Below are 24,350 nucleotides of genomic sequence, written 5' to 3' on the forward strand. Positions count from 1 at the left end.
GAATGCTGGAGTGTGGATTAGTGATTGTGTTGTGTGTGGTGTTTGACGTGAATGTATTGTTGATTGTGTGTTTCTGATTTGTTGGCGTGTGATTGATTCGTGATGGTTGGATGTGCTCTTGGTTTTGTGTTTAATGCATTGATTTGTGCATATGTGTTCGATTCATTGTTGTTCGTGGACAATGTTGTATCGATTCACAATATGCTATATGGAGTGCTGGGATATAGCTCCCGAGCGTGACATGCGTATCGGGTTTAAGTTCCAGCTATAGGTGTTGTTTGTTGTTGAATGATTGATGTTCGGAATGCTGGAGTGTGGATTAGTGATTGTGTTGTGTGTGGTGTTTGACGTGAATGTATTGTTGATTGTGTGTTTCTGATTTGTTGGCGTGTGATTGATTCGTGATGGTTGGATGTGCTCTTGGTTTTGTGTTTAATGCATTGATTTGTGCATATGTGTTCGATTCATTGTTGTTCGTGGACAATGTTGTATCGATTCACAATATGCTATATGGAGTGCTGGGATATAGCTCCCGAGCGTGACATGCGTATCGGGTTTAAGTTCCAGCTATAGGTGTTGTTTGTTGTTGAATGATTGATGTTCGGAATGCTGGAGTGTGGATTAGTGATTGTGTTGTGTGTGGTGTTTGACGTGAATGTATTGTTGATTGTGTGTTTCTGATTTGTTGGCGTGTGATTGATTCGTGATGGTTGGATGTGCTCTTGGTTTTGTGTTTAATGCATTGATTTGTGCATATGTGTTCGATTCATTGTTGTTCGTGGACAATGTTGTATCGATTCACAATATGCTATATGGAGTGCTGGGATATAGCTCCCGAGCGTGACATGCGTATCGGGTTTAAGTTCCAGCTATAGGTGTTGTTTGTTGTTGAATGATTGATGTTCGGAATGCTGGAGTGTGGATTAGTGATTGTGTTGTGTGTGGTGTTTGACGTGAATGTATTGTTGATTGTGTGTTTCTGATTTGTTGGCGTGTGATTGATTCGTGATGGTTGGATGTGCTCTTGGTTTTGTGTTTAATGCATTGATTTGTGCATATGTGTTCGATTCATTGTTGTTCGTGGACAATGTTGTATCGATTCACAATATGCTATATGGAGTGCTGGGATATAGCTCCCGAGCGTGACATGCGTATCGGGTTTAAGTTCCAGCTATAGGTGTTGTTTGTTGTTGAATGATTGATGTTCGGAATGCTGGAGTGTGGATTAGTGATTGTGTTGTGTGTGGTGTTTGACGTGAATGTATTGTTGATTGTGTGTTTCTGATTTGTTGGCGTGTGATTGATTCGTGATGGTTGGATGTGCTCTTGGTTTTGTGTTTAATGCATTGATTTGTGCATATGTGTTCGATTCATTGTTGTTCGTGGACAATGTTGTATCGATTCACAATATGCTATATGGAGTGCTGGGATATAGCTCCCGAGCGTGACATGCGTATCGGGTTTAAGTTCCAGCTATAGGTGTTGTTTGTTGTTGAATGATTGATGTTCGGAATGCTGGAGTGTGGATTAGTGATTGTGTTGTGTGTGGTGTTTGACGTGAATGTATTGTTGATTGTGTGTTTCTGATTTGTTGGCGTGTGATTGATTCGTGATGGTTGGATGTGCTCTTGGTTTTGTGTTTAATGCATTGATTTGTGCATATGTGTTCGATTCATTGTTGTTCGTGGACAATGTTGTATCGATTCACAATATGCTATATGGAGTGCTGGGATATAGCTCCCGAGCGTGACATGCGTATCGGGTTTAAGTTCCAGCTATAGGTGTTGTTTGTTGTTGAATGATTGATGTTCGGAATGCTGGAGTGTGGATTAGTGATTGTGTTGTGTGTGGTGTTTGACGTGAATGTATTGTTGATTGTGTGTTTCTGATTTGTTGGCGTGTGATTGATTCGTGATGGTTGGATGTGCTCTTGGTTTTGTGTTTAATGCATTGATTTGTGCATATGTGTTCGATTCATTGTTGTTCGTGGACAATGTTGTATCGATTCACAATATGCTATATGGAGTGCTGGGATATAGCTCCCGAGCGTGACATGCGTATCGGGTTTAAGTTCCAGCTATAGGTGTTGTTTGTTGTTGAATGATTGATGTTCGGAATGCTGGAGTGTGGATTAGTGATTGTGTTGTGTGTGGTGTTTGACGTGAATGTATTGTTGATTGTGTGTTTCTGATTTGTTGGCGTGTGATTGATTCGTGATGGTTGGATGTGCTCTTGGTTTTGTGTTTAATGCATTGATTTGTGCATATGTGTTCGATTCATTGTTGTTCGTGGACAATGTTGTATCGATTCACAATATGCTATATGGAGTGCTGGGATATAGCTCCCGAGCGTGACATGCGTATCGGGTTTAAGTTCCAGCTATAGGTGTTGTTTGTTGTTGAATGATTGATGTTCGGAATGCTGGAGTGTGGATTAGTGATTGTGTTGTGTGTGGTGTTTGACGTGAATGTATTGTTGATTGTGTGTTTCTGATTTGTTGGCGTGTGATTGATTCGTGATGGTTGGATGTGCTCTTGGTTTTGTGTTTAATGCATTGATTTGTGCATATGTGTTCGATTCATTGTTGTTCGTGGACAATGTTGTATCGATTCACAATATGCTATATGGAGTGCTGGGATATAGCTCCCGAGCGTGACATGCGTATCGGGTTTAAGTTCCAGCTATAGGTGTTGTTTGTTGTTGAATGATTGATGTTCGGAATGCTGGAGTGTGGATTAGTGATTGTGTTGTGTGTGGTGTTTGACGTGAATGTATTGTTGATTGTGTGTTTCTGATTTGTTGGCGTGTGATTGATTCGTGATGGTTGGATGTGCTCTTGGTTTTGTGTTTAATGCATTGATTTGTGCATATGTGTTCGATTCATTGTTGTTCGTGGACAATGTTGTATCGATTCACAATATGCTATATGGAGTGCTGGGATATAGCTCCCGAGCGTGACATGCGTATCGGGTTTAAGTTCCAGCTATAGGTGTTGTTTGTTGTTGAATGATTGATGTTCGGAATGCTGGAGTGTGGATTAGTGATTGTGTTGTGTGTGGTGTTTGACGTGAATGTATTGTTGATTGTGTGTTTCTGATTTGTTGGCGTGTGATTGATTCGTGATGGTTGGATGTGCTCTTGGTTTTGTGTTTAATGCATTGATTTGTGCATATGTGTTCGATTCATTGTTGTTCGTGGACAATGTTGTATCGATTCACAATATGCTATATGGAGTGCTGGGATATAGCTCCCGAGCGTGACATGCGTATCGGGTTTAAGTTCCAGCTATAGGTGTTGTTTGTTGTTGAATGATTGATGTTCGGAATGCTGGAGTGTGGATTAGTGATTGTGTTGTGTGTGGTGTTTGACGTGAATGTATTGTTGATTGTGTGTTTCTGATTTGTTGGCGTGTGATTGATTCGTGATGGTTGGATGTGCTCTTGGTTTTGTGTTTAATGCATTGATTTGTGCATATGTGTTCGATTCATTGTTGTTCGTGGACAATGTTGTATCGATTCACAATATGCTATATGGAGTGCTGGGATATAGCTCCCGAGCGTGACATGCGTATCGGGTTTAAGTTCCAGCTATAGGTGTTGTTTGTTGTTGAATGATTGATGTTCGGAATGCTGGAGTGTGGATTAGTGATTGTGTTGTGTGTGGTGTTTGACGTGAATGTATTGTTGATTGTGTGTTTCTGATTTGTTGGCGTGTGATTGATTCGTGATGGTTGGATGTGCTCTTGGTTTTGTGTTTAATGCATTGATTTGTGCATATGTGTTCGATTCATTGTTGTTCGTGGACAATGTTGTATCGATTCACAATATGCTATATGGAGTGCTGGGATATAGCTCCCGAGCGTGACATGCGTATCGGGTTTAAGTTCCAGCTATAGGTGTTGTTTGTTGTTGAATGATTGATGTTCGGAATGCTGGAGTGTGGATTAGTGATTGTGTTGTGTGTGGTGTTTGACGTGAATGTATTGTTGATTGTGTGTTTCTGATTTGTTGGCGTGTGATTGATTCGTGATGGTTGGATGTGCTCTTGGTTTTGTGTTTAATGCATTGATTTGTGCATATGTGTTCGATTCATTGTTGTTCGTGGACAATGTTGTATCGATTCACAATATGCTATATGGAGTGCTGGGATATAGCTCCCGAGCGTGACATGCGTATCGGGTTTAAGTTCCAGCTATAGGTGTTGTTTGTTGTTGAATGATTGATGTTCGGAATGCTGGAGTGTGGATTAGTGATTGTGTTGTGTGTGGTGTTTGACGTGAATGTATTGTTGATTGTGTGTTTCTGATTTGTTGGCGTGTGATTGATTCGTGATGGTTGGATGTGCTCTTGGTTTTGTGTTTAATGCATTGATTTGTGCATATGTGTTCGATTCATTGTTGTTCGTGGACAATGTTGTATCGATTCACAATATGCTATATGGAGTGCTGGGATATAGCTCCCGAGCGTGACATGCGTATCGGGTTTAAGTTCCAGCTATAGGTGTTGTTTGTTGTTGAATGATTGATGTTCGGAATGCTGGAGTGTGGATTAGTGATTGTGTTGTGTGTGGTGTTTGACGTGAATGTATTGTTGATTGTGTGTTTCTGATTTGTTGGCGTGTGATTGATTCGTGATGGTTGGATGTGCTCTTGGTTTTGTGTTTAATGCATTGATTTGTGCATATGTGTTCGATTCATTGTTGTTCGTGGACAATGTTGTATCGATTCACAATATGCTATATGGAGTGCTGGGATATAGCTCCCGAGCGTGACATGCGTATCGGGTTTAAGTTCCAGCTATAGGTGTTGTTTGTTGTTGAATGATTGATGTTCGGAATGCTGGAGTGTGGATTAGTGATTGTGTTGTGTGTGGTGTTTGACGTGAATGTATTGTTGATTGTGTGTTTCTGATTTGTTGGCGTGTGATTGATTCGTGATGGTTGGATGTGCTCTTGGTTTTGTGTTTAATGCATTGATTTGTGCATATGTGTTCGATTCATTGTTGTTCGTGGACAATGTTGTATCGATTCACAATATGCTATATGGAGTGCTGGGATATAGCTCCCGAGCGTGACATGCGTATCGGGTTTAAGTTCCAGCTATAGGTGTTGTTTGTTGTTGAATGATTGATGTTCGGAATGCTGGAGTGTGGATTAGTGATTGTGTTGTGTGTGGTGTTTGACGTGAATGTATTGTTGATTGTGTGTTTCTGATTTGTTGGCGTGTGATTGATTCGTGATGGTTGGATGTGCTCTTGGTTTTGTGTTTAATGCATTGATTTGTGCATATGTGTTCGATTCATTGTTGTTCGTGGACAATGTTGTATCGATTCACAATATGCTATATGGAGTGCTGGGATATAGCTCCCGAGCGTGACATGCGTATCGGGTTTAAGTTCCAGCTATAGGTGTTGTTTGTTGTTGAATGATTGATGTTCGGAATGCTGGAGTGTGGATTAGTGATTGTGTTGTGTGTGGTGTTTGACGTGAATGTATTGTTGATTGTGTGTTTCTGATTTGTTGGCGTGTGATTGATTCGTGATGGTTGGATGTGCTCTTGGTTTTGTGTTTAATGCATTGATTTGTGCATATGTGTTCGATTCATTGTTGTTCGTGGACAATGTTGTATCGATTCACAATATGCTATATGGAGTGCTGGGATATAGCTCCCGAGCGTGACATGCGTATCGGGTTTAAGTTCCAGCTATAGGTGTTGTTTGTTGTTGAATGATTGATGTTCGGAATGCTGGAGTGTGGATTAGTGATTGTGTTGTGTGTGGTGTTTGACGTGAATGTATTGTTGATTGTGTGTTTCTGATTTGTTGGCGTGTGATTGATTCGTGATGGTTGGATGTGCTCTTGGTTTTGTGTTTAATGCATTGATTTGTGCATATGTGTTCGATTCATTGTTGTTCGTGGACAATGTTGTATCGATTCACAATATGCTATATGGAGTGCTGGGATATAGCTCCCGAGCGTGACATGCGTATCGGGTTTAAGTTCCAGCTATAGGTGTTGTTTGTTGTTGAATGATTGATGTTCGGAATGCTGGAGTGTGGATTAGTGATTGTGTTGTGTGTGGTGTTTGACGTGAATGTATTGTTGATTGTGTGTTTCTGATTTGTTGGCGTGTGATTGATTCGTGATGGTTGGATGTGCTCTTGGTTTTGTGTTTAATGCATTGATTTGTGCATATGTGTTCGATTCATTGTTGTTCGTGGACAATGTTGTATCGATTCACAATATGCTATATGGAGTGCTGGGATATAGCTCCCGAGCGTGACATGCGTATCGGGTTTAAGTTCCAGCTATAGGTGTTGTTTGTTGTTGAATGATTGATGTTCGGAATGCTGGAGTGTGGATTAGTGATTGTGTTGTGTGTGGTGTTTGACGTGAATGTATTGTTGATTGTGTGTTTCTGATTTGTTGGCGTGTGATTGATTCGTGATGGTTGGATGTGCTCTTGGTTTTGTGTTTAATGCATTGATTTGTGCATATGTGTTCGATTCATTGTTGTTCGTGGACAATGTTGTATCGATTCACAATATGCTATATGGAGTGCTGGGATATAGCTCCCGAGCGTGACATGCGTATCGGGTTTAAGTTCCAGCTATAGGTGTTGTTTGTTGTTGAATGATTGATGTTCGGAATGCTGGAGTGTGGATTAGTGATTGTGTTGTGTGTGGTGTTTGACGTGAATGTATTGTTGATTGTGTGTTTCTGATTTGTTGGCGTGTGATTGATTCGTGATGGTTGGATGTGCTCTTGGTTTTGTGTTTAATGCATTGATTTGTGCATATGTGTTCGATTCATTGTTGTTCGTGGACAATGTTGTATCGATTCACAATATGCTATATGGAGTGCTGGGATATAGCTCCCGAGCGTGACATGCGTATCGGGTTTAAGTTCCAGCTATAGGTGTTGTTTGTTGTTGAATGATTGATGTTCGGAATGCTGGAGTGTGGATTAGTGATTGTGTTGTGTGTGGTGTTTGACGTGAATGTATTGTTGATTGTGTGTTTCTGATTTGTTGGCGTGTGATTGATTCGTGATGGTTGGATGTGCTCTTGGTTTTGTGTTTAATGCATTGATTTGTGCATATGTGTTCGATTCATTGTTGTTCGTGGACAATGTTGTATCGATTCACAATATGCTATATGGAGTGCTGGGATATAGCTCCCGAGCGTGACATGCGTATCGGGTTTAAGTTCCAGCTATAGGTGTTGTTTGTTGTTGAATGATTGATGTTCGGAATGCTGGAGTGTGGATTAGTGATTGTGTTGTGTGTGGTGTTTGACGTGAATGTATTGTTGATTGTGTGTTTCTGATTTGTTGGCGTGTGATTGATTCGTGATGGTTGGATGTGCTCTTGGTTTTGTGTTTAATGCATTGATTTGTGCATATGTGTTCGATTCATTGTTGTTCGTGGACAATGTTGTATCGATTCACAATATGCTATATGGAGTGCTGGGATATAGCTCCCGAGCGTGACATGCGTATCGGGTTTAAGTTCCAGCTATAGGTGTTGTTTGTTGTTGAATGATTGATGTTCGGAATGCTGGAGTGTGGATTAGTGATTGTGTTGTGTGTGGTGTTTGACGTGAATGTATTGTTGATTGTGTGTTTCTGATTTGTTGGCGTGTGATTGATTCGTGATGGTTGGATGTGCTCTTGGTTTTGTGTTTAATGCATTGATTTGTGCATATGTGTTCGATTCATTGTTGTTCGTGGACAATGTTGTATCGATTCACAATATGCTATATGGAGTGCTGGGATATAGCTCCCGAGCGTGACATGCGTATCGGGTTTAAGTTCCAGCTATAGGTGTTGTTTGTTGTTGAATGATTGATGTTCGGAATGCTGGAGTGTGGATTAGTGATTGTGTTGTGTGTGGTGTTTGACGTGAATGTATTGTTGATTGTGTGTTTCTGATTTGTTGGCGTGTGATTGATTCGTGATGGTTGGATGTGCTCTTGGTTTTGTGTTTAATGCATTGATTTGTGCATATGTGTTCGATTCATTGTTGTTCGTGGACAATGTTGTATCGATTCACAATATGCTATATGGAGTGCTGGGATATAGCTCCCGAGCGTGACATGCGTATCGGGTTTAAGTTCCAGCTATAGGTGTTGTTTGTTGTTGAATGATTGATGTTCGGAATGCTGGAGTGTGGATTAGTGATTGTGTTGTGTGTGGTGTTTGACGTGAATGTATTGTTGATTGTGTGTTTCTGATTTGTTGGCGTGTGATTGATTCGTGATGGTTGGATGTGCTCTTGGTTTTGTGTTTAATGCATTGATTTGTGCATATGTGTTCGATTCATTGTTGTTCGTGGACAATGTTGTATCGATTCACAATATGCTATATGGAGTGCTGGGATATAGCTCCCGAGCGTGACATGCGTATCGGGTTTAAGTTCCAGCTATAGGTGTTGTTTGTTGTTGAATGATTGATGTTCGGAATGCTGGAGTGTGGATTAGTGATTGTGTTGTGTGTGGTGTTTGACGTGAATGTATTGTTGATTGTGTGTTTCTGATTTGTTGGCGTGTGATTGATTCGTGATGGTTGGATGTGCTCTTGGTTTTGTGTTTAATGCATTGATTTGTGCATATGTGTTCGATTCATTGTTGTTCGTGGACAATGTTGTATCGATTCACAATATGCTATATGGAGTGCTGGGATATAGCTCCCGAGCGTGACATGCGTATCGGGTTTAAGTTCCAGCTATAGGTGTTGTTTGTTGTTGAATGATTGATGTTCGGAATGCTGGAGTGTGGATTAGTGATTGTGTTGTGTGTGGTGTTTGACGTGAATGTATTGTTGATTGTGTGTTTCTGATTTGTTGGCGTGTGATTGATTCGTGATGGTTGGATGTGCTCTTGGTTTTGTGTTTAATGCATTGATTTGTGCATATGTGTTCGATTCATTGTTGTTCGTGGACAATGTTGTATCGATTCACAATATGCTATATGGAGTGCTGGGATATAGCTCCCGAGCGTGACATGCGTATCGGGTTTAAGTTCCAGCTATAGGTGTTGTTTGTTGTTGAATGATTGATGTTCGGAATGCTGGAGTGTGGATTAGTGATTGTGTTGTGTGTGGTGTTTGACGTGAATGTATTGTTGATTGTGTGTTTCTGATTTGTTGGCGTGTGATTGATTCGTGATGGTTGGATGTGCTCTTGGTTTTGTGTTTAATGCATTGATTTGTGCATATGTGTTCGATTCATTGTTGTTCGTGGACAATGTTGTATCGATTCACAATATGCTATATGGAGTGCTGGGATATAGCTCCCGAGCGTGACATGCGTATCGGGTTTAAGTTCCAGCTATAGGTGTTGTTTGTTGTTGAATGATTGATGTTCGGAATGCTGGAGTGTGGATTAGTGATTGTGTTGTGTGTGGTGTTTGACGTGAATGTATTGTTGATTGTGTGTTTCTGATTTGTTGGCGTGTGATTGATTCGTGATGGTTGGATGTGCTCTTGGTTTTGTGTTTAATGCATTGATTTGTGCATATGTGTTCGATTCATTGTTGTTCGTGGACAATGTTGTATCGATTCACAATATGCTATATGGAGTGCTGGGATATAGCTCCCGAGCGTGACATGCGTATCGGGTTTAAGTTCCAGCTATAGGTGTTGTTTGTTGTTGAATGATTGATGTTCGGAATGCTGGAGTGTGGATTAGTGATTGTGTTGTGTGTGGTGTTTGACGTGAATGTATTGTTGATTGTGTGTTTCTGATTTGTTGGCGTGTGATTGATTCGTGATGGTTGGATGTGCTCTTGGTTTTGTGTTTAATGCATTGATTTGTGCATATGTGTTCGATTCATTGTTGTTCGTGGACAATGTTGTATCGATTCACAATATGCTATATGGAGTGCTGGGATATAGCTCCCGAGCGTGACATGCGTATCGGGTTTAAGTTCCAGCTATAGGTGTTGTTTGTTGTTGAATGATTGATGTTCGGAATGCTGGAGTGTGGATTAGTGATTGTGTTGTGTGTGGTGTTTGACGTGAATGTATTGTTGATTGTGTGTTTCTGATTTGTTGGCGTGTGATTGATTCGTGATGGTTGGATGTGCTCTTGGTTTTGTGTTTAATGCATTGATTTGTGCATATGTGTTCGATTCATTGTTGTTCGTGGACAATGTTGTATCGATTCACAATATGCTATATGGAGTGCTGGGATATAGCTCCCGAGCGTGACATGCGTATCGGGTTTAAGTTCCAGCTATAGGTGTTGTTTGTTGTTGAATGATTGATGTTCGGAATGCTGGAGTGTGGATTAGTGATTGTGTTGTGTGTGGTGTTTGACGTGAATGTATTGTTGATTGTGTGTTTCTGATTTGTTGGCGTGTGATTGATTCGTGATGGTTGGATGTGCTCTTGGTTTTGTGTTTAATGCATTGATTTGTGCATATGTGTTCGATTCATTGTTGTTCGTGGACAATGTTGTATCGATTCACAATATGCTATATGGAGTGCTGGGATATAGCTCCCGAGCGTGACATGCGTATCGGGTTTAAGTTCCAGCTATAGGTGTTGTTTGTTGTTGAATGATTGATGTTCGGAATGCTGGAGTGTGGATTAGTGATTGTGTTGTGTGTGGTGTTTGACGTGAATGTATTGTTGATTGTGTGTTTCTGATTTGTTGGCGTGTGATTGATTCGTGATGGTTGGATGTGCTCTTGGTTTTGTGTTTAATGCATTGATTTGTGCATATGTGTTCGATTCATTGTTGTTCGTGGACAATGTTGTATCGATTCACAATATGCTATATGGAGTGCTGGGATATAGCTCCCGAGCGTGACATGCGTATCGGGTTTAAGTTCCAGCTATAGGTGTTGTTTGTTGTTGAATGATTGATGTTCGGAATGCTGGAGTGTGGATTAGTGATTGTGTTGTGTGTGGTGTTTGACGTGAATGTATTGTTGATTGTGTGTTTCTGATTTGTTGGCGTGTGATTGATTCGTGATGGTTGGATGTGCTCTTGGTTTTGTGTTTAATGCATTGATTTGTGCATATGTGTTCGATTCATTGTTGTTCGTGGACAATGTTGTATCGATTCACAATATGCTATATGGAGTGCTGGGATATAGCTCCCGAGCGTGACATGCGTATCGGGTTTAAGTTCCAGCTATAGGTGTTGTTTGTTGTTGAATGATTGATGTTCGGAATGCTGGAGTGTGGATTAGTGATTGTGTTGTGTGTGGTGTTTGACGTGAATGTATTGTTGATTGTGTGTTTCTGATTTGTTGGCGTGTGATTGATTCGTGATGGTTGGATGTGCTCTTGGTTTTGTGTTTAATGCATTGATTTGTGCATATGTGTTCGATTCATTGTTGTTCGTGGACAATGTTGTATCGATTCACAATATGCTATATGGAGTGCTGGGATATAGCTCCCGAGCGTGACATGCGTATCGGGTTTAAGTTCCAGCTATAGGTGTTGTTTGTTGTTGAATGATTGATGTTCGGAATGCTGGAGTGTGGATTAGTGATTGTGTTGTGTGTGGTGTTTGACGTGAATGTATTGTTGATTGTGTGTTTCTGATTTGTTGGCGTGTGATTGATTCGTGATGGTTGGATGTGCTCTTGGTTTTGTGTTTAATGCATTGATTTGTGCATATGTGTTCGATTCATTGTTGTTCGTGGACAATGTTGTATCGATTCACAATATGCTATATGGAGTGCTGGGATATAGCTCCCGAGCGTGACATGCGTATCGGGTTTAAGTTCCAGCTATAGGTGTTGTTTGTTGTTGAATGATTGATGTTCGGAATGCTGGAGTGTGGATTAGTGATTGTGTTGTGTGTGGTGTTTGACGTGAATGTATTGTTGATTGTGTGTTTCTGATTTGTTGGCGTGTGATTGATTCGTGATGGTTGGATGTGCTCTTGGTTTTGTGTTTAATGCATTGATTTGTGCATATGTGTTCGATTCATTGTTGTTCGTGGACAATGTTGTATCGATTCACAATATGCTATATGGAGTGCTGGGATATAGCTCCCGAGCGTGACATGCGTATCGGGTTTAAGTTCCAGCTATAGGTGTTGTTTGTTGTTGAATGATTGATGTTCGGAATGCTGGAGTGTGGATTAGTGATTGTGTTGTGTGTGGTGTTTGACGTGAATGTATTGTTGATTGTGTGTTTCTGATTTGTTGGCGTGTGATTGATTCGTGATGGTTGGATGTGCTCTTGGTTTTGTGTTTAATGCATTGATTTGTGCATATGTGTTCGATTCATTGTTGTTCGTGGACAATGTTGTATCGATTCACAATATGCTATATGGAGTGCTGGGATATAGCTCCCGAGCGTGACATGCGTATCGGGTTTAAGTTCCAGCTATAGGTGTTGTTTGTTGTTGAATGATTGATGTTCGGAATGCTGGAGTGTGGATTAGTGATTGTGTTGTGTGTGGTGTTTGACGTGAATGTATTGTTGATTGTGTGTTTCTGATTTGTTGGCGTGTGATTGATTCGTGATGGTTGGATGTGCTCTTGGTTTTGTGTTTAATGCATTGATTTGTGCATATGTGTTCGATTCATTGTTGTTCGTGGACAATGTTGTATCGATTCACAATATGCTATATGGAGTGCTGGGATATAGCTCCCGAGCGTGACATGCGTATCGGGTTTAAGTTCCAGCTATAGGTGTTGTTTGTTGTTGAATGATTGATGTTCGGAATGCTGGAGTGTGGATTAGTGATTGTGTTGTGTGTGGTGTTTGACGTGAATGTATTGTTGATTGTGTGTTTCTGATTTGTTGGCGTGTGATTGATTCGTGATGGTTGGATGTGCTCTTGGTTTTGTGTTTAATGCATTGATTTGTGCATATGTGTTCGATTCATTGTTGTTCGTGGACAATGTTGTATCGATTCACAATATGCTATATGGAGTGCTGGGATATAGCTCCCGAGCGTGACATGCGTATCGGGTTTAAGTTCCAGCTATAGGTGTTGTTTGTTGTTGAATGATTGATGTTCGGAATGCTGGAGTGTGGATTAGTGATTGTGTTGTGTGTGGTGTTTGACGTGAATGTATTGTTGATTGTGTGTTTCTGATTTGTTGGCGTGTGATTGATTCGTGATGGTTGGATGTGCTCTTGGTTTTGTGTTTAATGCATTGATTTGTGCATATGTGTTCGATTCATTGTTGTTCGTGGACAATGTTGTATCGATTCACAATATGCTATATGGAGTGCTGGGATATAGCTCCCGAGCGTGACATGCGTATCGGGTTTAAGTTCCAGCTATAGGTGTTGTTTGTTGTTGAATGATTGATGTTCGGAATGCTGGAGTGTGGATTAGTGATTGTGTTGTGTGTGGTGTTTGACGTGAATGTATTGTTGATTGTGTGTTTCTGATTTGTTGGCGTGTGATTGATTCGTGATGGTTGGATGTGCTCTTGGTTTTGTGTTTAATGCATTGATTTGTGCATATGTGTTCGATTCATTGTTGTTCGTGGACAATGTTGTATCGATTCACAATATGCTATATGGAGTGCTGGGATATAGCTCCCGAGCGTGACATGCGTATCGGGTTTAAGTTCCAGCTATAGGTGTTGTTTGTTGTTGAATGATTGATGTTCGGAATGCTGGAGTGTGGATTAGTGATTGTGTTGTGTGTGGTGTTTGACGTGAATGTATTGTTGATTGTGTGTTTCTGATTTGTTGGCGTGTGATTGATTCGTGATGGTTGGATGTGCTCTTGGTTTTGTGTTTAATGCATTGATTTGTGCATATGTGTTCGATTCATTGTTGTTCGTGGACAATGTTGTATCGATTCACAATATGCTATATGGAGTGCTGGGATATAGCTCCCGAGCGTGACATGCGTATCGGGTTTAAGTTCCAGCTATAGGTGTTGTTTGTTGTTGAATGATTGATGTTCGGAATGCTGGAGTGTGGATTAGTGATTGTGTTGTGTGTGGTGTTTGACGTGAATGTATTGTTGATTGTGTGTTTCTGATTTGTTGGCGTGTGATTGATTCGTGATGGTTGGATGTGCTCTTGGTTTTGTGTTTAATGCATTGATTTGTGCATATGTGTTCGATTCATTGTTGTTCGTGGACAATGTTGTATCGATTCACAATATGCTATATGGAGTGCTGGGATATAGCTCCCGAGCGTGACATGCGTATCGGGTTTAAGTTCCAGCTATAGGTGTTGTTTGTTGTTGAATGATTGATGTTCGGAATGCTGGAGTGTGGATTAGTGATTGTGTTGTGTGTGGTGTTTGACGTGAATGTATTGTTGATTGTGTGTTTCTGATTTGTTGGCGTGTGATTGATTCGTGATGGTTGGATGTGCTCTTGGTTTTGTGTTTAATGCATTGATTTGTGCATATGTGTTCGATTCATTGTTGTTCGTGGACAATGTTGTATCGATTCACAATATGCTATATGGAGTGCTGGGATATAGCTCCCGAGCGTGACATGCGTATCGGGTTTAAGTTCCAGCTATAGGTGTTGTTTGTTGTTGAATGATTGATGTTCGGAATGCTGGAGTGTGGATTAGTGATTGTGTTGTGTGTGGTGTTTGACGTGAATGTATTGTTGATTGTGTGTTTCTGATTTGTTGGCGTGTGATTGATTCGTGATGGTTGGATGTGCTCTTGGTTTTGTGTTTAATGCATTGATTTGTGCATATGTGTTCGATTCATTGTTGTTCGTGGACAATGTTGTATCGATTCACAATATGCTATATGGAGTGCTGGGATATAGCTCCCGAGCGTGACATGCGTATCGGGTTTAAGTTCCAGCTATAGGTGTTGTTTGTTGTTGAATGATTGATGTTCGGAATGCTGGAGTGTGGATTAGTGATTGTGTTGTGTGTGGTGTTTGACGTGAATGTATTGTTGATTGTGTGTTTCTGATTTGTTGGCGTGTGATTGATTCGTGATGGTTGGATGTGCTCTTGGTTTTGTGTTTAATGCATTGATTTGTGCATATGTGTTCGATTCATTGTTGTTCGTGGACAATGTTGTATCGATTCACAATATGCTATATGGAGTGCTGGGATATAGCTCCCGAGCGTGACATGCGTATCGGGTTTAAGTTCCAGCTATAGGTGTTGTTTGTTGTTGAATGATTGATGTTCGGAATGCTGGAGTGTGGATTAGTGATTGTGTTGTGTGTGGTGTTTGACGTGAATGTATTGTTGATTGTGTGTTTCTGATTTGTTGGCGTGTGATTGATTCGTGATGGTTGGATGTGCTCTTGGTTTTGTGTTTAATGCATTGATTTGTGCATATGTGTTCGATTCATTGTTGTTCGTGGACAATGTTGTATCGATTCACAATATGCTATATGGAGTGCTGGGATATAGCTCCCGAGCGTGACATGCGTATCGGGTTTAAGTTCCAGCTATAGGTGTTGTTTGTTGTTGAATGATTGATGTTCGGAATGCTGGAGTGTGGATTAGTGATTGTGTTGTGTGTGGTGTTTGACGTGAATGTATTGTTGATTGTGTGTTTCTGATTTGTTGGCGTGTGATTGATTCGTGATGGTTGGATGTGCTCTTGGTTTTGTGTTTAATGCATTGATTTGTGCATATGTGTTCGATTCATTGTTGTTCGTGGACAATGTTGTATCGATTCACAATATGCTATATGGAGTGCTGGGATATAGCTCCCGAGCGTGACATGCGTATCGGGTTTAAGTTCCAGCTATAGGTGTTGTTTGTTGTTGAATGATTGATGTTCGGAATGCTGGAGTGTGGATTAGTGATTGTGTTGTGTGTGGTGTTTGACGTGAATGTATTGTTGATTGTGTGTTTCTGATTTGTTGGCGTGTGATTGATTCGTGATGGTTGGATGTGCTCTTGGTTTTGTGTTTAATGCATTGATTTGTGCATATGTGTTCGATTCATTGTTGTTCGTGGACAATGTTGTATCGATTCACAATATGCTATATGGAGTGCTGGGATATAGCTCCCGAGCGTGACATGCGTATCGGGTTTAAGTTCCAGCTATAGGTGTTGTTTGTTGTTGAATGATTGATGTTCGGAATGCTGGAGTGTGGATTAGTGATTGTGTTGTGTGTGGTGTTTGACGTGAATGTATTGTTGATTGTGTGTTTCTGATTTGTTGGCGTGTGATTGATTCGTGATGGTTGGATGTGCTCTTGGTTTTGTGTTTAATGCATTGATTTGTGCATATGTGTTCGATTCATTGTTGTTCGTGGACAATGTTGTATCGATTCACAATATGCTATATGGAGTGCTGGGATATAGCTCCCGAGCGTGACATGCGTATCGGGTTTAAGTTCCAGCTATAGGTGTTGTTTGTTGTTGAATGATTGATGTTCGGAATGCTGGAGTGTGGATTAGTGATTGTGTTGTGTGTGGTGTTTGACGTGAATGTATTGTTGATTGTGTGTTTCTGATTTGTTGGCGTGTGATTGATTCGTGATGGTTGGATGTGCTCTTGGTTTTGTGTTTAATGCATTGATTTGTGCATATGTGTTCGATTCATTGTTGTTCGTGGACAATGTTGTATCGATTCACAATATGCTATATGGAGTGCTGGGATATAGCTCCCGAGCGTGACATGCGTATCGGGTTTAAGTTCCAGCTATAGGTGTTGTTTGTTGTTGAATGATTGATGTTCGGAATGCTGGAGTGTGGATTAGTGATTGTGTTGTGTGTGGTGTTTGACGTGAATGTATTGTTGATTGTGTGTTTCTGATTTGTTGGCGTGTGATTGATTCGTGATGGTTGGATGTGCTCTTGGTTTTGTGTTTAATGCATTGATTTGTGCATATGTGTTCGATTCATTGTTGTTCGTGGACAATGTTGTATCGATTCACAATATGCTATATGGAGTGCTGGGATATAGCTCCCGAGCGTGACATGCGTATCGGGTTTAAGTTCCAGCTATAGGTGTTGTTTGTTGTTGAATGATTGATGTTCGGAATGCTGGAGTGTGGATTAGTGATTGTGTTGTGTGTGGTGTTTGACGTGAATGTATTGTTGATTGTGTGTTTCTGATTTGTTGGCGTGTGATTGATTCGTGATGGTTGGATGTGCTCTTGGTTTTGTGTTTAATGCATTGATTTGTGCATATGTGTTCGATTCATTGTTGTTCGTGGACAATGTTGTATCGATTCACAATATGCTATATGGAGTGCTGGGATATAGCTCCCGAGCGTGACATGCGTATCGGGTTTAAGTTCCAGCTATAGGTGTTGTTTGTTGTTGAATGATTGATGTTCGGAATGCTGGAGTGTGGATTAGTGATTGTGTTGTGTGTGGTGTTTGACGTGAATGTATTGTTGATTGTGTGTTTCTGATTTGTTGGCGTGTGATTGATTCGTGATGGTTGGATGTGCTCTTGGTTTTGTGTTTAATGCATTGATTTGTGCATATGTGTTCGATTCATTGTTGTTCGTGGACAATGTTGTATCGATTCACAATATGCTATATGGAGTGCTGGGATATAGCTCCCGAGCGTGACATGCGTATCGGGTTTAAGTTCCAGCTATAGGTGTTGTTTGTTGTTGAATGATTGATGTTCGGAATGCTGGAGTGTGGATTAGTGATTGTGTTGTGTGTGGTGTTTGACGTGAATGTATTGTTGATTGTGTGTTTCTGATTTGTTGGCGTGTGATTGATTCGTGATGGTTGGATGTGCTCTTGGTTTTGTGTTTAATGCATTGATTTGTGCATATGTGTTCGATTCATTGTTGTTCGTGGACAATGTTGTATCGATTCACAATATGCTATATGGAGTGCTGGGATATAGCTCCCGAGCGTGACATGCGTATCGGGTTTAAGTTCCAGCTATAGGTGTTGTTTGTTGTTGAATGATTGATGTTCGGAATGCTGGAGTGTGGATTAGTGATTGTGTTGTGTGTGGTGTTTGACGTGAATGTATTGTTGATTGTGTGTTTCTGATTTGTTGGCGTGTGATTGATTCGTGATGGTTGGATGTGCTCTTGGTTTTGTGTTTAATGCATTGATTTGTGCATATGTGTTCGATTCATTGTTGTTCGTGGACAATGTTGTATCGATTCACAATATGCTATATGGAGTGCTGGGATATAGCTCCCGAGCGTGACATGCGTATCGGGTTTAAGTTCCAGCTATAGGTGTTGTTTGTTGTTGAATGATTGATGTTCGGAATGCTGGAGTGTGGATTAGTGATTGTGTTGTGTGTGGTGTTTGACGTGAATGTATTGTTGATTGTGTGTTTCTGATTTGTTGGCGTGTGATTGATTCGTGATGGTTGGATGTGCTCTTGGTTTTGTGTTTAATGCATTGATTTGTGCATATGTGTTCGATTCATTGTTGTTCGTGGACAATGTTGTATCGATTCACAATATGCTATATGGAGTGCTGGGATATAGCTCCCGAGCGTGACATGCGTATCGGGTTTAAGTTCCAGCTATAGGTGTTGTTTGTTGTTGAATGATTGATGTTCGGAATGCTGGAGTGTGGATTAGTGATTGTGTTGTGTGTGGTGTTTGACGTGAATGTATTGTTGATTGTGTGTTTCTGATTTGTTGGCGTGTGATTGATTCGTGATGGTTGGATGTGCTCTTGGTTTTGTGTTTAATGCATTGATTTGTGCATATGTGTTCGATTCATTGTTGTTCGTGGACAATGTTGTATCGATTCACAATATGCTATATGGAGTGCTGGGATATAGCTCCCGAGCGTGACATGCGTATCGGGTTTAAGTTCCAGCTATAGGTGTTGTTTGTTGTTGAATGATTGATGTTCGGAATGCTGGAGTGTGGATTAGTGATTGTGTTGTGTGTGGTGTTTGACGTGAATGTATTGTTGATTGTGTGTTTCTGATTTGTTGGCGTGTGATTGATTCGTGATGGTTGGATGTGCTCTTGGTTTTGTGTTTAATGCATTGATTTGTGCATATGTGTTCGATTCATTGTTGTTCGTGGACAATGTTGTATCGATTCACAATATGCTATATGGAGTGCTGGGATATAGCTCCCGAGCGTGACATGCGTATCGGGTTTAAGTTCCAGCTATAGGTGTTGTTTGTTGTTGAATGATTGATGTTCGGAATGCTGGAGTGTGGATTAGTGATTGTGTTGTGTGTGGTGTTTGACGTGAATGTATTGTTGATTGTGTGTTTCTGATTTGTTGGCGTGTGATTGATTCGTGATGGTTGGATGTGCTCTTGGTTTTGTGTTTAATGCATTGATTTGTGCATATGTGTTCGATTCATTGTTGTTCGTGGACAATGTTGTATCGATTCACAATATGCTATATGGAGTGCTGGGATATAGCTCCCGAGCGTGACATGCGTATCGGGTTTAAGTTCCAGCTATAGGTGTTGTTTGTTGTTGAATGATTGATGTTCGGAATGCTGGAGTGTGGATTAGTGATTGTGTTGTGTGTGGTGTTTGACGTGAATGTATTGTTGATTGTGTGTTTCTGATTTGTTGGCGTGTGATTGATTCGTGATGGTTGGATGTGCTCTTGGTTTTGTGTTTAATGCATTGATTTGTGCATATGTGTTCGATTCATTGTTGTTCGTGGACAATGTTGTATCGATTCACAATATGCTATATGGAGTGCTGGGATATAGCTCCCGAGCGTGACATGCGTATCGGGTTTAAGTTCCAGCTATAGGTGTTGTTTGTTGTTGAATGATTGATGTTCGGAATGCTGGAGTGTGGATTAGTGATTGTGTTGTGTGTGGTGTTTGACGTGAATGTATTGTTGATTGTGTGTTTCTGATTTGTTGGCGTGTGATTGATTCGTGATGGTTGGATGTGCTCTTGGTTTTGTGTTTAATGCATTGATTTGTGCATATGTGTTCGATTCATTGTTGTTCGTGGACAATGTTGTATCGATTCACAATATGCTATATGGAGTGCTGGGATATAGCTCCCGAGCGTGACATGCGTATCGGGTTTAAGTTCCAGCTATAGGTGTTGTTTGTTGTTGAATGATTGATGTTCGGAATGCTGGAGTGTGGATTAGTGATTGTGTTGTGTGTGGTGTTTGACGTGAATGTATTGTTGATTGTGTGTTTCTGATTTGTTGGCGTGTGATTGATTCGTGATGGTTGGATGTGCTCTTGGTTTTGTGTTTAATGCATTGATTTGTGCATATGTGTTCGATTCATTGTTGTTCGTGGACAATGTTGTATCGATTCACAATATGCTATATGGAGTGCTGGGATATAGCTCCCGAGCGTGACATGCGTATCGGGTTTAAGTTCCAGCTATAGGTGTTGTTTGTTGTTGAATGATTGATGTTCGGAATGCTGGAGTGTGGATTAGTGATTGTGTTGTGTGTGGTGTTTGACGTGAATGTATTGTTGATTGTGTGTTTCTGATTTGTTGGCGTGTGATTGATTCGTGATGGTTGGATGTGCTCTTGGTTTTGTGTTTAATGCATTGATTTGTGCATATGTGTTCGATTCATTGTTGTTCGTGGACAATGTTGTATCGATTCACAATATGCTATATGGAGTGCTGGGATATAGCTCCCGAGCGTGACATGCGTATCGGGTTTAAGTTCCAGCTATAGGTGTTGTTTGTTGTTGAATGATTGATGTTCGGAATGCTGGAGTGTGGATTAGTGATTGTGTTGTGTGTGGTGTTTGACGTGAATGTATTGTTGATTGTGTGTTTCTGATTTGTTGGCGTGTGATTGATTCGTGATGGTTGGATGTGCTCTTGGTTTTGTGTTTAATGCATTGATTTGTGCATATGTGTTCGATTCATTGTTGTTCGTGGACAATGTTGTATCGATTCACAATATGCTATATGGAGTGCTGGGATATAGCTCCCGAGCGTGACATGCGTATCGGGTTTAAGTTCCAGCTATAGGTGTTGTTTGTTGTTGAATGTGTTGATTGTTGTTTGGATGTTCGATTCACAATATGCTATATGGAGTGCTGGGATATAGCTCCCGAGCGTGACATGCGTATCGGGTTTAAGTTCCAGCTATAGGTGTTGTTTGTTGTTGAATGATTGATGTTCGGAATGCTGGAGTGTGGATTAGTGATTGTGTTGTGTGTGGTGTTTGACGTGAATGTATTGTTGATTGTGTGTTTCTGATTTGTTGGCGTGTGATTGATTCGTGATGGTTGGATGTGCTCTTGGTTTTGTGTTTAATGCATTGATTTGTGCATATGTGTTCGATTCATTGTTGTTCGTGGACAATGTTGTATCGATTCACAATATGCTATATGGAGTGCTGGGATATAGCTCCCGAGCGTGACATGCGTATCGGGTTTAAGTTCCAGCTATAGGTGTTGTTTGTTGTTGAATGATTGATGTTCGGAATGCTGGAGTGTGGATTAGTGATTGTGTTGTGTGTGGTGTTTGACGTGAATGTATTGTTGATTGTGTGTTTCTGATTTGTTGGCGTGTGATTGATTCGTGATGGTTGGATGTGCTCTTGGTTTTGTGTTTAATGCATTGATTTGTGCATATGTGTTCGATTCATTGTTGTTCGTGGACAATGTTGTATCGATTCACAATATGCTATATGGAGTGCTGGGATATAGCTCCCGAGCGTGACATGCGTATCGGGTTTAAGTTCCAGCTATAGGTGTTGTTTGTTGTTGAATGATTGATGTTCGGAATGCTGGAGTGTGGATTAGTGATTGTGTTGTGTGTGGTGTTTGACGTGAATGTATTGTTGATTGTGTGTTTCTGATTTGTTGGCGTGTGATTGATTCGTGATGGTTGGATGTGCTCTTGGTTTTGTGTTTAATGCATTGATTTGTGCATATGTGTTCGATTCATTGTTGTTCGTGGACAATGTTGTATCGATTCACAATATGCTATATGGAGTGCTGGGATATAGCTCCCGAGCGTGACATGCGTATCGGGTTTAAGTTCCAGCTATAGGTGTTGTTTGTTGTTGAATGATTGATGTTCGGAATGCTGGAGTGTGGATTAGTGATTGTGTTGTGTGTGGTGTTTGACGTGAATGTATTGTTGATTGTGTGTTTCTGATTTGTTGGCGTGTGATTGATTCGTGATGGTTGGATGTGCTCTTGGTTTTGTGTTTAATGCATTGATTTGTGCATATGTGTTCGATTCATTGTTGTTCGTGGACAATGTTGTATCGATTCACAATATGCTATATGGAGTGCTGGGATATAGCTCCCGAGCGTGACATGCGTATCGGGTTTAAGTTCCAGCTATAGGTGTTGTTTGTTGTTGAATGATTGATGTTCGGAATGCTGGAGTGTGGATTAGTGATTGTGTTGTGTGTGGTGTTTGACGTGAATGTATTGTTGATTGTGTGTTTCTGATTTGTTGGCGTGTGATTGATTCGTGATGGTTGGATGTGCTCTTGGTTTTGTGTTTAATGCATTGATTTGTGCATATGTGTTCGATTCATTGTTGTTCGTGGACAATGTTGTATCGATTCACAATATGCTATATGGAGTGCTGGGATATAGCTCCCGAGCGTGACATGCGTATCGGGTTTAAGTTCCAGCTATAGGTGTTGTTTGTTGTTGAATGATTGATGTTCGGAATGCTGGAGTGTGGATTAGTGATTGTGTTGTGTGTGGTGTTTGACGTGAATGTATTGTTGATTGTGTGTTTCTGATTTGTTGGCGTGTGATTGATTCGTGATGGTTGGATGTGCTCTTGGTTTTGTGTTTAATGCATTGATTTGTGCATATGTGTTCGATTCATTGTTGTTCGTGGACAATGTTGTATCGATTCACAATATGCTATATGGAGTGCTGGGATATAGCTCCCGAGCGTGACATGCGTATCGGGTTTAAGTTCCAGCTATAGGTGTTGTTTGTTGTTGAATGATTGATGTTCGGAATGCTGGAGTGTGGATTAGTGATTGTGTTGTGTGTGGTGTTTGACGTGAATGTATTAGTGATTGTGTTGTGTGTGGTGTTTGTTGATTGTTGATTGTGTTTCTGATTTGTTGGCGTGTGATTGATTCGTGATGGTTGGATGTGCTCTTGGTTTTGTGTTTAATGCATTGATTTGTGCATATGTGTTCGATTCATTGTTGTTCGTGGACAATGTTGTATCGATTCACAATATGCTATATGGAGTGCTGGGATATAGCTCCCGAGCGTGACATGCGTATCGGGTTTAAGTTCCAGCTATAGGTGTTGTTTGTTGTTGAATGATTGATGTTCGGAATGCTGGAGTGTGGATTAGTGATTGTGTTGTGTGTGGTGTTTGACGTGAATGTATTGTTGATTGTGTGTTTCTGATTTGTTGGCGTGTGATTGATTCGTGATGGTTGGATGTGCTCTTGGTTTTGTGTTTAATGCATTGATTTGTGCATATGTGTTCGATTCATTGTTGTTCGTGGACAATGTTGTATCGATTCACAATATGCTATATGGAGTGCTGGGATATAGCTCCCGAGCGTGACATGCGTATCGGGTTTAAGTTCCAGCTATAGGTGTTGTTTGTTGTTGAATGATTGATGTTCGGAATGCTGGAGTGTGGATTAGTGATTGTGTTGTGTGTGGTGTTTGACGTGAATGTATTGTTGATTGTGTGTTTCTGATTTGTTGGCGTGTGATTGATTCGTGATGGTTGGATGTGCTCTTGGTTTTGTGTTTAATGCATTGATTTGTGCATATGTGTTCGATTCATTGTTGTTCGTGGACAATGTTGTATCGATTCACAATATGCTATATGGAGTGCTGGGATATAGCTCCCGAGCGTGACATGCGTATCGGGTTTAAGTTCCAGCTATAGGTGTTGTTTGTTGTTGAATGATTGATGTTCGGAATGCTGGAGTGTGGATTAGTGATTGTGTTGTGTGTGGTGTTTGACGTGAATGTATTGTTGATTGTGTGTTTCTGATTTGTTGGCGTGTGATTGATTCGTGATGGTTGGATGTGCTCTTGGTTTTGTGTTTAATGCATTGATTTGTGCATATGTGTTCGATTCATTGTTGTTCGTGGACAATGTTGTATCGATTCACAATATGCTATATGGAGTGCTGGGATATAGCTCCCGAGCGTGACATGCGTATCGGGTTTAAGTTCCAGCTATAGGTGTTGTTTGTTGTTGAATGATTGATGTTCGGAATGCTGGAGTGTGGATTAGTGATTGTGTTGTGTGTGGTGTTTGACGTGAATGTATTGTTGATTGTGTGTTTCTGATTTGTTGGCGTGTGATTGATTCGTGATGGTTGGATGTGCTCTTGGTTTTGTGTTTAATGCATTGATTTGTGCATATGTGTTCGATTCATTGTTGTTCGTGGACAATGTTGTATCGATTCACAATATGCTATATGGAGTGCTGGGATATAGCTCCCGAGCGTGACATGCGTATCGGGTTTAAGTTCCAGCTATAGGTGTTGTTTGTTGTTGAATGATTGATGTTCGGAATGCTGGAGTGTGGATTAGTGATTGTGTTGTGTGT

The 24,350-nt window shown here is 40.7% G+C and overlaps 1 protein-coding gene across 2 annotated transcripts in view; it reads left to right on the plus strand.

The window, feature by feature from the left end:
- SCYL3 (Protein-associating with the carboxyl-terminal domain of ezrin) overlaps positions 1-24,350 on the plus strand; it is a 57,740-nt gene that overhangs the window by 6,898 nt on the left and 26,492 nt on the right. The gene's annotated exons all lie outside the window — the stretch shown is intronic.

The sequence above is a fragment of the Schistosoma haematobium genome, chromosome ZW (assembly GCF_000699445.3).
Source record: "Schistosoma haematobium chromosome ZW, whole genome shotgun sequence".
Taxonomy (NCBI): domain Eukaryota; kingdom Metazoa; phylum Platyhelminthes; class Trematoda; order Strigeidida; family Schistosomatidae; genus Schistosoma; species Schistosoma haematobium.